Here is a 13788-nt window from a genome sequence, read left to right as displayed (position 1 = left end):
ACCAACCTGATTTATTCAGCGAGAGATGGAAGCTAACAGCTAGTCCTGATGGTTTGACAGAATTTGACCACTGTCTTGTCAACCCTTAAAGGGATGGTACCGTTTCGGGTGAGATGGGGCTTCAGGTTTCCAACATCAGGTGAGATGGGGCTTCAGGTTTCCAACTGATATTTAGATGATGAGAAACGTCACATGAAATATGAAAAGGCATTATATTCTAAGAGGAATCCAAAGTTTATTTGATGAAAATTGGGATTGAAATGCCTGAGATATCCAAAACAAAGCGCTCCTAATAAAAGGTGGGACACATCTTTTATTAAGATCGCTTTGTTTTACCTTGTTTTTTGGATATCTCAGCTAGATATCAAAACCGATTTTCATCAAGTAAACTTTGAATTCCTCTAAGAATTGTATGCCCCATTTTATGAAGGAGTTTCAAAGTATCTTGCAAAAAGTTAAAAGATGAATCCTAACTTCAAACAAATACTATATACCATCCCTTTAAAGTAACTCTTTTTCCACCCTCTTGTCAGTGACAGTCGCGGTGCGCCGTCCCGTCCCTTGCTCCCCATTCTGTCTCTCTGCAAATTCATGACATGAAAAGAGGAATATGAAAACGATAAAGCAGTGATTTCTGCCAAGTTCTGTCTCTTGTTCATTATTGGATAGCTCCCTAAATGTACCATATCCCTGGATTGAACACAAGAAACGTTCGTTCAGCTACATCGGAAGTTCATTATTTAATGAACTTCCCACTTCAGTGCAAACTAGCTCTTGACTTCAAATTTTTAAAGATAAATGTAAACGTGTAATACATAGTCTGTAATAAATTATGTATTATTTATAGAGCACTATGTTATATCACTAACCCATACAGGACATTCATATCCCCTTTTAAGGTATAGGGTGGGGTGGGCCGGGAGTGGGATTAAGGGGGGAGAGGGACTACAGATGGGGTAAGTTAGTAAGATATAACGCTGGGGTGGGGTAAAGTTTTATTACTGTTGGTTATTTTTTTTTTTTTGGTAGTTCATTCCTGTGTTGTTCATATGTCACATTCAACAATACTGTGAGTTGTTATTCATACATTATGTCATATTGTGTTTTACTTTTCATTTTACGTACTTATAGGGCGTACTTGTAAAGCAGTTTATCAAATTTAATGCACCTACCCTGTTATTTTTTTCTCTTTTTAATGAAGACATGAATAGATAATAAACAAAATGAATGTTCTTCCACACCAAGGGACTTTGTACGTATCGAAATATTTCATGATTTCTTATTAAATGCAGTAAAAGACAAACAAACTTGAAACACATTTCAACTTTTCCAGAAACTGCACTCACAAAATGGCAATCTTTAAATTATGATGATATGATAATAATTTCTTAATGTAGCATGGGATTGTATAGTTTTGGTTGAGACCTAATTTCAGGTTTCTAACATTTTTTGGTGAGATAATGAGAAACCTCTTATGAAATATGAAAGAGCATGTAATCCTTTTGAGGAATTCAACGTTTATTTGATGAAAATTGGTTTTGAAATGGCTGAGATATCCAAAAAAGGGTGATTCACATTAAAGTGTGGGACCCACACTTATTACGATCGCCTTGTTTTACTTCGTGTTTGGATGTTTCAGTCATTCCAAACCCGGTTTTTATCATATAAACTTTGAATTCCTCTTGAAATGGTATGCTCTGTACTATATCATAAGTGTTTTCTTGGTATGTCACAAAAAGTTAAAAGCCCAATTCTCATCTCCACCAATACTGTACCCTCCCTTTAATTCTTGAAAGTCGATAGGTGTCATTTCATTTCATTTATTTCCACTTTCATAATTGGTTTACAAACTTTGCATTAAAGACAGACAGACAGACATACAATCAAACAAAATACATTGTGTCAAATTATGATAGTGGCGGAATCATGAGAAGCACAAAGTAGGCTTATTGAAAATGATCCCTTAAGAAATATCGTGATGTAATTATGTGTAATCATTTATAATCATTTGTAATTGAGTTGAAACAAACATTAATACAAAATACAATAAGATTCACAACTTGAAATCAATAAAAAAAAAAACCCGGATACATGTACGTATAGATATGAAAGAAAAGAAGAAAAGAAGAAAACTCCATATTCGACTATTCATCAACTTGTAGCTTGATTGCATCAAAAAGATGTTGTTTATATAATCTTTTAAATTGTCTTACGGTCTTACTGATCCTGAAAACTATATTCAAATTATTCCATAAAATAGTACCTTTATAAAATATTGATGACTGCGTACATGATGTGCTATTTAATGGGAGATGGATATTCTGGGCATTTCTGGTGTTATAATCATGAATTGAACTATTCCGAGTAAAATAATCAGAGAATACATCATAAAGAAGACTATTATTAAGTTTATGTAATCTATGTATACGATCAATATTCTTATTAAAAGTGAAACCCCATACAATATTGCAGTAATTAATATGTGGTGAAATCAAAGCATGATATAACATTTTAAGGACAAGTAATGTGCTTTCACTCAACCAGATGACATATCCCCGAACGTTAAAAAAAGAAATCAATATGTATCACTGCAGACAGATAGACAATAAACAGTATTTTAGGATGAATGAGAAATTAAACAGGTTGCCAACAGCTTGAGGCAGTATTTGAGCGTTCACATAATTGATAATAGACATCAGTGACCTTACACGCAGCAATTATCATTATATCAGGTTACTTTCTTTCTCCTTATTTCCACAAAGGGGAGTTGTGCATCTGAAAACATATATGGAACCATTTTTAAGTGGGATATGTGGTGAAAGTCTCAATCCACGCTAATTCTGTCCAGATGCCTGTTACGTCAATGTTACGCCACAGGGGCTACTCATTAAACAGGTGCCTGAAGGATAAGCGAACGTCAGACATATTATGATTATACATTGTAAGCTGTTTTGGAAGATATAAGTTTGGTAAAGTCAGTAAATGGGATTGTCCGACTATCATAACACACATTAAATATTATGTCTCAACACCACACATCGTCCTGTTTTGTTCCGTACAGTGCTACACGACTATTTCCGTCTCTTTGATAACATCTATTTGGAAATCATTTGGAAGAAACTATTTCCGGTGCTGTTTTATTTCTTTCCGTCATTTATTTTTTTATGTTACAGTTGTGTTCCTACAGTCTCTTTCTCTATTCAATTTTCCTTATTTTTTTTCATTCTCCTGCACAGTTTGAGAGCAATGCAACAAAACAGGAGTGATGTTAAATCATAATTTAAACACAAAGGTGACTGGTCTTCGTATGAATACTATTTCACCATCCTCTGTAAGCCATTGCAAAATCACGCCCAGTCATTGACGACGATTTACATGTAGTTCTGAACTATAGCTTTATAATTAATGTCGGTGCTACAGCTGTGTTCCTGATAAACCTGCCCTGCTGCTAGGCAGTCGGAAATGTTGTTGGTCGTTGTTAAAGCTTCATAAAAACAGGGAAGTAAAGATCGTAGACTTTACCTTTAGTTTGAGCAAGCCGTATGGTCACTTGAGAGTTGACTACATTACTAGGCAAATTTATCCGGGGAAAGCGTCAGTACAGAAGTATGGCTGAGGTCTGTGGGTGAAGAACGACTCGCGTACAACATGAATAATAAAGTTCACACCAAGACAAAATCAGTTTTCCAAACTTTGCAGAACATTAATTTTCTTACTTTGGCTGACGTGAGTGTTCCGCCACATTAGTAGAAAATAAGAATTGAACTGAACAGCTGTTGAATTGAACTTTCAACATATCGTAATCACGATACAATGCTAAATCGACACAAACATGACGAATGTTGGTGGTCTTGTTTTATCTTGTTTTCTGTATGCTCTTTAGTCAAGGAGTTTGCACCTCGTCTAAAGTATGAAATCCCATCCAAAATGCGGTGTAAACCATCTTCTGTTAGCTATTTTGTCCTGTTTTTGGCATCTCGTCCAGAGTTCTGCATCTCCTCTTGGGTTCGACATCTCGTCCAGAGTTTGGAATCTTGTTCAATGTTCAGCTTATCCGCGTCGAGTGTTAGACTTGTTATTGTCCAGTGTTTGTCATTTCGTTCTTTGTTTGGCATCTCGTCGATCATGAAGTTTATCGTTCAATGTTCAAAGTCTCGTTAAGTGCTTGGCAACTCGTTCGGTGTTTGGCAACTCGTCTGGTGTTCGGCATCTCGTCGAGTGTGCGACTTATCGCCCAATGTCCGCAGTCCAGTCAGGTTGCATGGTGTTTGGCAGCTCGTCCAGTATTCGGAATCTTACTCAGAGTTCGGCATTGCATCCATTGTTCAGCCTCTTGTCCGGCATTCGACAACTCGTCTTGTGTTTGGTATCTTGTTTAGTGTTTGGCATCTCGTCTAATGTTTGGCGACTTGTCGGGTGTTCGGTGTCTCGTTTAATGTTCGGCATCTCGACGTGTGTTCGGCAACACGTCCTGTCTTCGGTATCTTGTTTAGTGTTTGGCAGCTCCTCTAATGTTCGGCAACTCGTCGGGTGTTCGATATCTCGTTTAATGTTCGGCAACTTGCCGGGTGTTCGGTGTCTCGTTTAATGTTCGGCATCTCGTCATGTGTTCGGCAACTCGGTCCTGTGTTTGGTGTTTCGTTTAATGTTCGGCATCTCGTCATGTGTTCGGTAACTCGTCCTGTGTTCGGTATCTTTTTTAGTGTTCGGCATCTCGTCCAATGTTCGGCAACTTGTCGGATGCTAGGTGTCTCGTTTAATGTTCGGCATCTCGACATGTGCTCGGCAACCTATTCATTGTTTAACATTAAGTTCAGTGTTCAGCATCTCGTCGGGTGTTTCGTATCTTGTTTATTGTTCGGCACGTCGTCTAATATTCGGCAACTTGTTCTTTATCATGATTAATCGGTCTTTCGTTCAGTGCTCGGCATCTCCTCCTGTGTTCGGCAACTTGTCCAGTGTTTGGCAACTCCTCCGGTTTTCGGTATCTCATCATTTCATTTTTGTTCCACTCTATCTTCTGTGAGGCATTGCTCGACTAGAGTGTGACATTTTCTTCATGAGGAGAGATTGCCCAAGGGATCAGCGTCTCGTACGAAAATTGTGGTACAGATTTGCAGCAGAATTTTGCATGACTCATGACAGATGTGATTCGGGTTAATGTGCACTGGCTCCTTTTCCTTCTGAGCATTTTTTTTTTCTGTTTGCTGGTGCTTAACCGGGCCGATGGTCACATGACTCTTTTATCAGATTTAACCACCAGGGAAACATGATAACAAATACGGGCAATATATTTTCGTGACAGAATAAATTCATCGACCACAAGAGAACCTCATATAATCATGGTGGGTAATTATCACCGATTATAATTTTTCTGCCATATTTAGCATTAACTTAAATGTGGTTGAGAAGCTGGCTACATACGTCATTAGACAGTTCACACTAAAAATTGTTGCGCTAGAGATTTCTTATGCTAAATTTACGTCAACATTAGCACCATTGAGACCGTAAGAGGAAATAGTATTAAAAAATGTGCGTGTACATTTCCTTTTCTAAGGATATGAAATTCCCAGGGAAACTACATTTCCCACACAGTGTAATCATGCCTTCTCACTCGCTCTGTGATGTGATAGAGAGCATGGCAATTTTCGTGCTTAAGGGAGGACCTTAGTTTAATTGCACAAAATCTATTACATACTTCGCAGGTCTAGTTAATCCTTTGCGCATTTACAATCTTCATAGAGTTCAGGTATTTTTGTTTTTTAACAAACAATGCTGGAAGAGTGACAGGCAACCACTTCTTAAAGGGGAAATCCAGTCCAAATATAAGTTAGTCTGATGAGAAAGAGTACAATATTACCAGTTCAACGGTACAATGTTGATCGAAATCGGATGAAAAATAGGGAAGTTGTGATATGTTGAAGTTTCGCTCTTTGGGGGGAAACAGTTCTTGAACAGTCATTATGAATATGCAAATGGCAAAGTGAGCATGTCATTCCCTCACACCGTACCATATAGTTTGTACATAAAATGTTGAAATTTCCCGTTTTTCATTCACACGCAATGGATTTTATGCCCGAGGCTCAAATCCTCCGTATATCTAACTAATCACTATTTTGAAGTTATTCAAACAGGTATAATGTTATGTTTCAGACTTCAAAGACAGAAACATTAAATTTTCGTCATTTTTTTTTTGTACACCATCAATGGAAAATTGTGAGGTTATGACTTGGTTAGCTCACTCATTTGCATATTCTCATTCACTGTTCAAGAACTGTTTTGCAGAAATTAGCAAAATTTCAAAATGTCATAACTTCCTTATTTTTCATCCGATTTCAGTCAAATGTTTACCATTGAACTCCTAAGATTTTACTCCTTTTTATCAGACTAACTTATATTTGGACTGGATTTCCTCTGTAAGCCTTTCTGTGCCTGGTACTTCGGACAGTGTGTACAACACTGTGGGTACTTCTCTGCCAATCGGAATGAAACCACACAAAGGGTCATCTCACATGTCACGAGACAATGAATACAATTGCATAGCTGAGTCTACGTATCATTTCGTTAGTCCCACATGCAATGCAAAGAAGCTTTTCGAAATCTTACTTCCAATGTAAATAACTGTACCTGAGAAAATTGAGGTAGGGCCTACAGTACTTCAGCAATTCATACCTTTTGAACGGAGTGTCCGATTTTCCTCAAACTTCACTAATGTGTTCTAATAATATTTCTGCATTCACTCAATTCCGTTTCTTAATATTTAGGGTTCAGTGCCCTTCTATGGGGGTAGGCAAAGTTCAGAGGTCAATCTCGAAGATCAAGGACAGGTAGTAGACTGGTTTTTGGCAGCGAATAGAGTGTAACCCAGATTTAACACCTCAACATAAAGAGCTGTCTATCAAAAGTGATGCTGTTTCTGAATACGTTCCTGCTACCCTGAAACTAGAACTCAGTGCGGTTTCATGACACACTGGAACTTACGTCACAGCCGCCGGCAAGTATAGCGAAAAATGTCGTACCTCCGATCGTCATCACGAACAAGAAAGGATATCAGTTATTATGATATCCCAAAACATCAATGAAGACATCCATCGCGGGATGTGACATTAAACGACAAGAGGAGGTTTAAACGGAAAAGATTAGATCACAAACTATAGGTTCTTGGCAAGCAGTCTACGGTTCGACAATGCGGTCGCCATGTTCGGTTTTATCACACCTTACTTGTCAATCAAAATATTAGTAAACAGATTTGACAATTATTGGGAGTTCCTGTGACAAGATTGTTTTAACCCACTATTTTTGGGTAAATTATATGCTTTCGAATAAATGTGCTAAAAACGGTGATTGACAGGTATTTAATTCCACGATTTCTACGTTTGGAGTTCATTGGGCTTATTAGATATTGTTCCAAGATTGTTTTATTTCAGAGCCAAACGGGAAAATGGAAGACAATGACATTTAATTAGGGTAAAATTGTTAAACATTGTGATTCAACAAAGGAAAAAAATCACTTATCACCCATCATCGTTATATAAGAGGAGGATGATTTTCGCCATGACTTGCTATCCTTTCAAGTTATACTTATCGTAGAGACGTTCACCAGCCGTGCTCTGTATCTTTTTCCCCTGTTATTTGAATATTGCGTTTGCCTTTAAGTTTTGACATAATTTCGCTTTGATGTACAGAAAGCATGTTCGTATCCTGTTGTTTGAATGCTAAGTTTCTTAATTTAGAATGCGATGGTACATTCTTACGGCAGGATGTATCATTATTATTATTATTTTTTTTTGTAAATAATAATTATTTCCATGATGACTTGCTGTTCTAATCTACTGGCTATACAAATAGATATATATTGTATGCTTTATGTCTTAAAAGTTTCTTGACCCGCTATCAGCCATTGAAATGTATTGTCTGATCAATTCCCGTCAGAACATCTCTTTTTTTTTGTTCATTTTTGTTGACTCCGCACTGCTCTTAAACTTCACTCAATGTCTAAATCTGTCATTAAACTGACCATGGTTCAGTTCGGCAGTATTTGATGAGATATAAATAACTGCATTTTCGTCGTATGGCAAATGTCGCCACTCGGTAAACTTGGTGAACCACGGGGTTGGGAAAACAACCACCCTACACCCCTCCCCCCCCCCCCAGAAATAAATAGGCCTACAGATCAGCTGAAATATAGTAGCCCATTTATAGTGACTGTAAGACACCCCCTAATAATGCCTACAGAGAAAAATATATATAATGGCGACTCCTCTGATGCACTTATCTTTGATATCATCATACTACTTTAACATGCTTACATAAATACTTTTGAAATATCGCGGTTTGTTGTGGCATAACCATCACACCTTCTTGCGCTGATAAACCGTACTCGGCAAACCTATACTAAACTGAGTAAATCATCTGAACTGGCCATGTATCAAAAACTAAGCGGGCAGGCAGAAAATACGCGTGTGGATGCAAATCGTATATAATCTGAAACAAAAGGGCTATTGGTCCCATCAAGATCTATCGACATTATACCAGTCGCGTCTTATTTGGCCAATGGTATCATTTGCCCTTATCATATCAAGTTTGATAATCCACCAATCGCACGGCAGGCTAACCAAGCTCAGCACTCACGGCGTCTTGAGGGATTAGACACACCGTTCGGTTCCTGGCCATGGCATCGGGCCGGCGCGCTGCGGGAGGAAATCTCAACAGCTGTGTGCATTACGTCGCGGTCATGCAAGATCTTCCTTGGACGAGGAACAAAGCTTATATTCTTAGCTGTGTAGTCTAAATTTATCGTGTTCCTGCCTTTGCTTACGATATTCATCTTCTTTGCTGTCCGAGAGGTAAAAAGTGATCCACCCTGTTCACCTTTCCATAAAGCTATCTGGGTGATTCATTCTCGCATTCCTTGGGATGATGAACTTATTATGCAAATTGATTAGTGGGACCATGATCGACTTCCAACGTTATCCAATATGATATAATTTTATAATGTTTCTTTTTCCTATTCCAAAAGCTGGGGTCAATCAATTGTGCATGATATCGAAAGGAATGGAGAGAGATATGATGTAAACTTATGTACTGACTAGGATTTGAAGTGATATGGCTTTAACACGATCTCCTTTGTAAGATTGTCGTTCGCGAGAGGAAATATACAAATTGACCTATACATTGACGTAAACATCGACGTAGATTTAGGGCAATTCGTCAATCAGTTGAAATAAAAACAACTCTGCACATTTCTTTCTATTTGCCTTTACTTTTTAACAGTAAATTGTGATCCTTTTCCACTTTTCTATCTTAACGTTACATGCACACAACCCCCCCCCCCCCCCGAAAACCTGCTTTCACCGTTAGCGTTTTATTAAATTTTCTTTGTAACAAAGTCTTTATAACAAGATGGGTAACTAAAATAATTATTGTTTCGATAATGATATCAATGAATAAATCTAAAAGGGTAAATAAATTATTTAGGTGAATAAGTAAAGATTGTCAAACAATGCCAAATAGTTGTTAATTTCTTCTTCTTTGTCTAGACACCGTATCAGTTTGACATTAAAATAATGTTCAAATTTGCTGGATTGTAAGAATGGTTCTCCTCGCTCTATACTGTTCTAACTTCTTTGATTACAATTTCTTATCACTACGTCCAATAACAAGTTGCAATCATTTTCATGTGTGATAGCATGGAGGTCCATGGTGTTAGCATAGTTTTATGAAAATACTTACATAGATAGGTGTATTCAATATAAAGTTTCCCACTCTATTTTCGTCTCTTCTTCTAAGTATTTTTGTCCTGTTCTTTCCTTTGTCCGGAGAAAAAGTGACCGAATGCTTTGCTGACTCATGATTTTGTGTTTACATCAACAGGCATGACAGGGATTGAGCTGAAATTGGTGTTGACGTCATTCTCTGAATAAAATCAGACGCCCACTCTTAAGGGCTTTTTACACTTGTAAATTTTTGCTTAGCCCCGGACTATCGGTGGGGCTAAGGGGGGGCCTTAGCCCCACCGATAGTACGGGACTATCCTTAGCCCACTTTCTGTTTACACTCGTTTTTGCCAAAGTGGGCTAGCCCCACCGATAGTACGGTACTATCTGGCCCTGCAAAATAGCAGGGGTTAGCACCGCAATTGCGGTGCTAGCACCGCAATTGCGGTGCCAAGCAAGTGAGTGTAAACAGAACGAAAAAATAATCCTGGGCTAAGCGACGGAGACGAAGTGCGACCCTCACTGACCAATCAGAAACGAGGTAATCAAGTGCTGCCGGTGCGTGCGTGTACGTGTACAGTACACAGCGTAATTATGAATATTCATGTGGTTTGGAAAGTCCGGGGCTAAGAAAGACGAGTGTAAAAAGGTCAGTTTTCTCCTTAGCCCCGGACAAGAGATAGTACGGGACTAATTGGCGAGTGTAAAAAGCTGAAAAAATTGGTACGGGACTAACGATAGTCCTGGGTCAGAGAAAGTCCGGGGTTAAGAAACACAAGTGTAAAAAGCCCTTTAGATGGTTGTATGAATTCATCCTCTTCTGTGTAACTGTCTCGGATTTTTCCTATCTGAGGTCACATAGCATGTCGTATCACAATAAAGGCACAGGAAAATGGGATTAACTATACTTCACCAGTTATTGAGTGACATTTTCATGAGTTCATTATTGCATCTCCGTATACAGGGATGATCTCATCATAGTTATTATTAAGATTCATAGAGGGCAAGGGCCGGGTAACGGTGGGGGGGGGGGGGGGTGCAGTCCTAACTCTTTTGGCTCTTAAAAACCAACACCAAAAATCCCTCGCAGTACCTCCCCCCCCCTCCCCCCCCCCCCCAGAAAAAAGAGGAAAGCCAACATTAGAAACCCATGAACTTTTTTTTTTTTCTGGGGGGGGGGGGAAGCATATTCCCCGTTATTCAGCCAAGAGCATTTACTAATCAGCCCCCTCACACACGCACTCACGCACACACGCACGCACACACACACACACACACACACACACACGCAAACAAACACATACATGCATACCAGGATACAAAAAACCACTAAAAAGCTTTTCGCGGTCCCTTTATCGGTTATTAGGAACTTTTCGTCTTACTAAATCTTTGTCAGAGACTGCCAAATAGTATACTTACGAGCTGGGGCGTGTACATCTTATAGTTTTTTTTTTCTTTCGAGCTCGCACCCCCCAACTAGATTTACCGCTGAAGAAGCAGATTTTAACATTGTACTAAATCGTGGCTTTAAAATTTTGTCATTTAACCTGCTTTTAAATATCAAACATTCTGAATCCGAGCTGCGTACGTAATCTGATTACTTTTCACATCCTCTTAGCGCGCTGTGCTCCCCGCGGAGAAACATTAGAGAAATCAACAAGTTAACCATGATTTCTTGTGACTTATCGTGTGCTATTCACTTGATTTGAATCAGCTGTGCCTTTTCAATTACTGTATCAATTCCAGACATTCAATCAATGTTGACTTTCTTCCAAGTTTGCTGTCTTTGTTTTGTTTGTTTGTTTGTTTGTTTTCGGGGTTTTTTTTCTTTACCGCATTATTTCATTTGACTGTTTGAGCTAACCAAATATGGACCTGAATGAAACTTCCCATCCGACATGCATGGTATGAGAAACGTCACAATTAATCTGTGATGCAGCCCCCATTCTACGGGTCACTGCTTGACCACTCAACACGTCACGTGGAAGCGGGATTTCCCCCTCTCGTTTTGTTGGAGCTTGGCACGCGCCGAGTGTTTGTAAGCTGCAGCGAACCAGCAATGCACGCGAGTGTCGATGACGCACGCACAACCCCTCTTCTCTCCCGCTGGCAGCCCTGCAATCAGTAGGGACGTGGTGGTCAAAACGAAGGATGTAGCAGAAGGGGCTCTCGCATTCGTTGTTTACTTCATGGCCAGGAGAACAACACGTCAGTATCGTCACTTAATTAGCATAACGAGGTAGGGGCGGATCCAGGACTTCTGTAAAGGGGGGGGGGCGCAACTAATATTTCCGGCGCCACTTCCGGGTTTCGTTTCATTTCATTTTTTTTTCTCTTTTTTCTTTTGTTTTTAACAAAAAATAAGGGGGAGCGTGCGCCGATTCCGCCCCCCTCTTGATCCACCACTGTGAGGGGCCCCGCATGAAAAATGTTAGAAATAGCTTTATATGTGTTATTATCAAGCACATTACTATACAGTAATACAAGTCACATTCACAGCGTATAGTTGTATTAATTGTAACAGTATTTTCCTTAATGACAATGCTGTATTCATTTTGTATGGACAAATTTTTTACTGTATAAAATTGCATACTAGGTTAGAAATGAACTTGACGATACGACAATCTGCTTGTGTAAGCCACTGTGTTACGACATGATAATTTTGATCTGAAATTATACTCGGGGCCTAGACCTTCATTAAATATTTCCCGAATCAAAAAGCAGGTATCGGTGGGCCAAATCAGCCTCATGTTTCTCTTGTATTCCTGGACTATAGTTGGGAAGAGATACTAACTACGAAGACGCGTTAATTATAACAGTCGAAGTTTTAATCGACAGCGACGTGCTATTTTAGCATCGCATTGACAGGACTTCCTCTGATGAGCTGTTGATATCAAAACCTCATGACGAGGCTAACCAGGGGGTGGCGGCTCAACTCTACATCCTAAAGTATAATCGTTCCTCCGAGTCCAACGACCTCTACACTAAAGTTTGCAGGCACAAACCCTTGTTGGTTGTAAAGGAGTCTGCGCCAAGTATACTACATGCAACATCACTAGCACTGTCCCATGTTATGCCCTGTTAAAAAAAAAAAAAAAAAAGGGCCAACACTTCGTGTTTCAATTTGCCGGATTCGTGGTTTGTTCGTGGCACTGTGACAGATAGTTTTTCTATTTTTTTTTTTTTTTTTTTTTTTTTTTTATAGGCTTCTGGGGGCGGGAGCTGCGACTTTCTTCCATCTATGAGCAGTTTGACTCTACGCCGAATATTTGAAGATTTAATGAGAAGCGCCATTTGTAAACATTTTTAAGTAAGTCCATCATCAGATAAAACAAAATAAAACCTTTCCAGTGATACCTCATTTGCAAAACAATAATAAATAATAGCCTATAATATATTTCAAATTATGATTAAAAAATCATATTTTCTTTTGATTCTACCTGTTTTAGCAGCTTTAATCACAAATATCTCAACTTGACAAGAATGGAGTAGAAAAAACAAAACAACAACTCTTCATTTGTCGCATCACAGTGTCGGGGGCAAAATTCTATACGTTATACATTGCAATACGGGGCAGGTTGGGGTCGCGTGAGTGCATCAAAGTGCACCGCGTAAATGACATTGGGAGATATGAACGTGCTGACATATGGCAATTGAACAAAGGCACAATGATGTATTCACCCATCCTACAATCCTCTTTTGGTCACTTGAAGGCTTCTAGCAATGACATTTAAACTAGCTGAAAATGACGCTCGTGGCACTGACCTGACCCGTGTTTTGTTTGTTTGTTTGTTTTTGTTTTTTCGACTTGGAGTTGTGTAACCTGATGATTACAGCCCAGTGTCATCTAGGCAGGTCTGATGAAAAATATACGTCAAAACATTAACAATTTACCCCCCCCCCCAAAAAAAAAACAAAACAAAACAAAACAAAACAAACAAACAAACAAACAAACAAACAAACAAACAAACAAAAAAGGGGGTATCGTGTTTACAAATTCAAGCATTCAGACCTTTTTCTGTGTACATTTCGAAAAAAGACCTTTTTTTCCATGCTCAGGTTCATTCGTCTT

Source organism: Diadema setosum, chromosome 15 (genome assembly GCF_964275005.1).
Source record: "Diadema setosum chromosome 15, eeDiaSeto1, whole genome shotgun sequence".
NCBI lineage: Eukaryota > Metazoa > Echinodermata > Echinoidea > Diadematoida > Diadematidae > Diadema > Diadema setosum.
The sequence above is the reverse complement of the archived record's forward strand: the minus strand, read 5'-3'. Positions refer to the sequence as shown.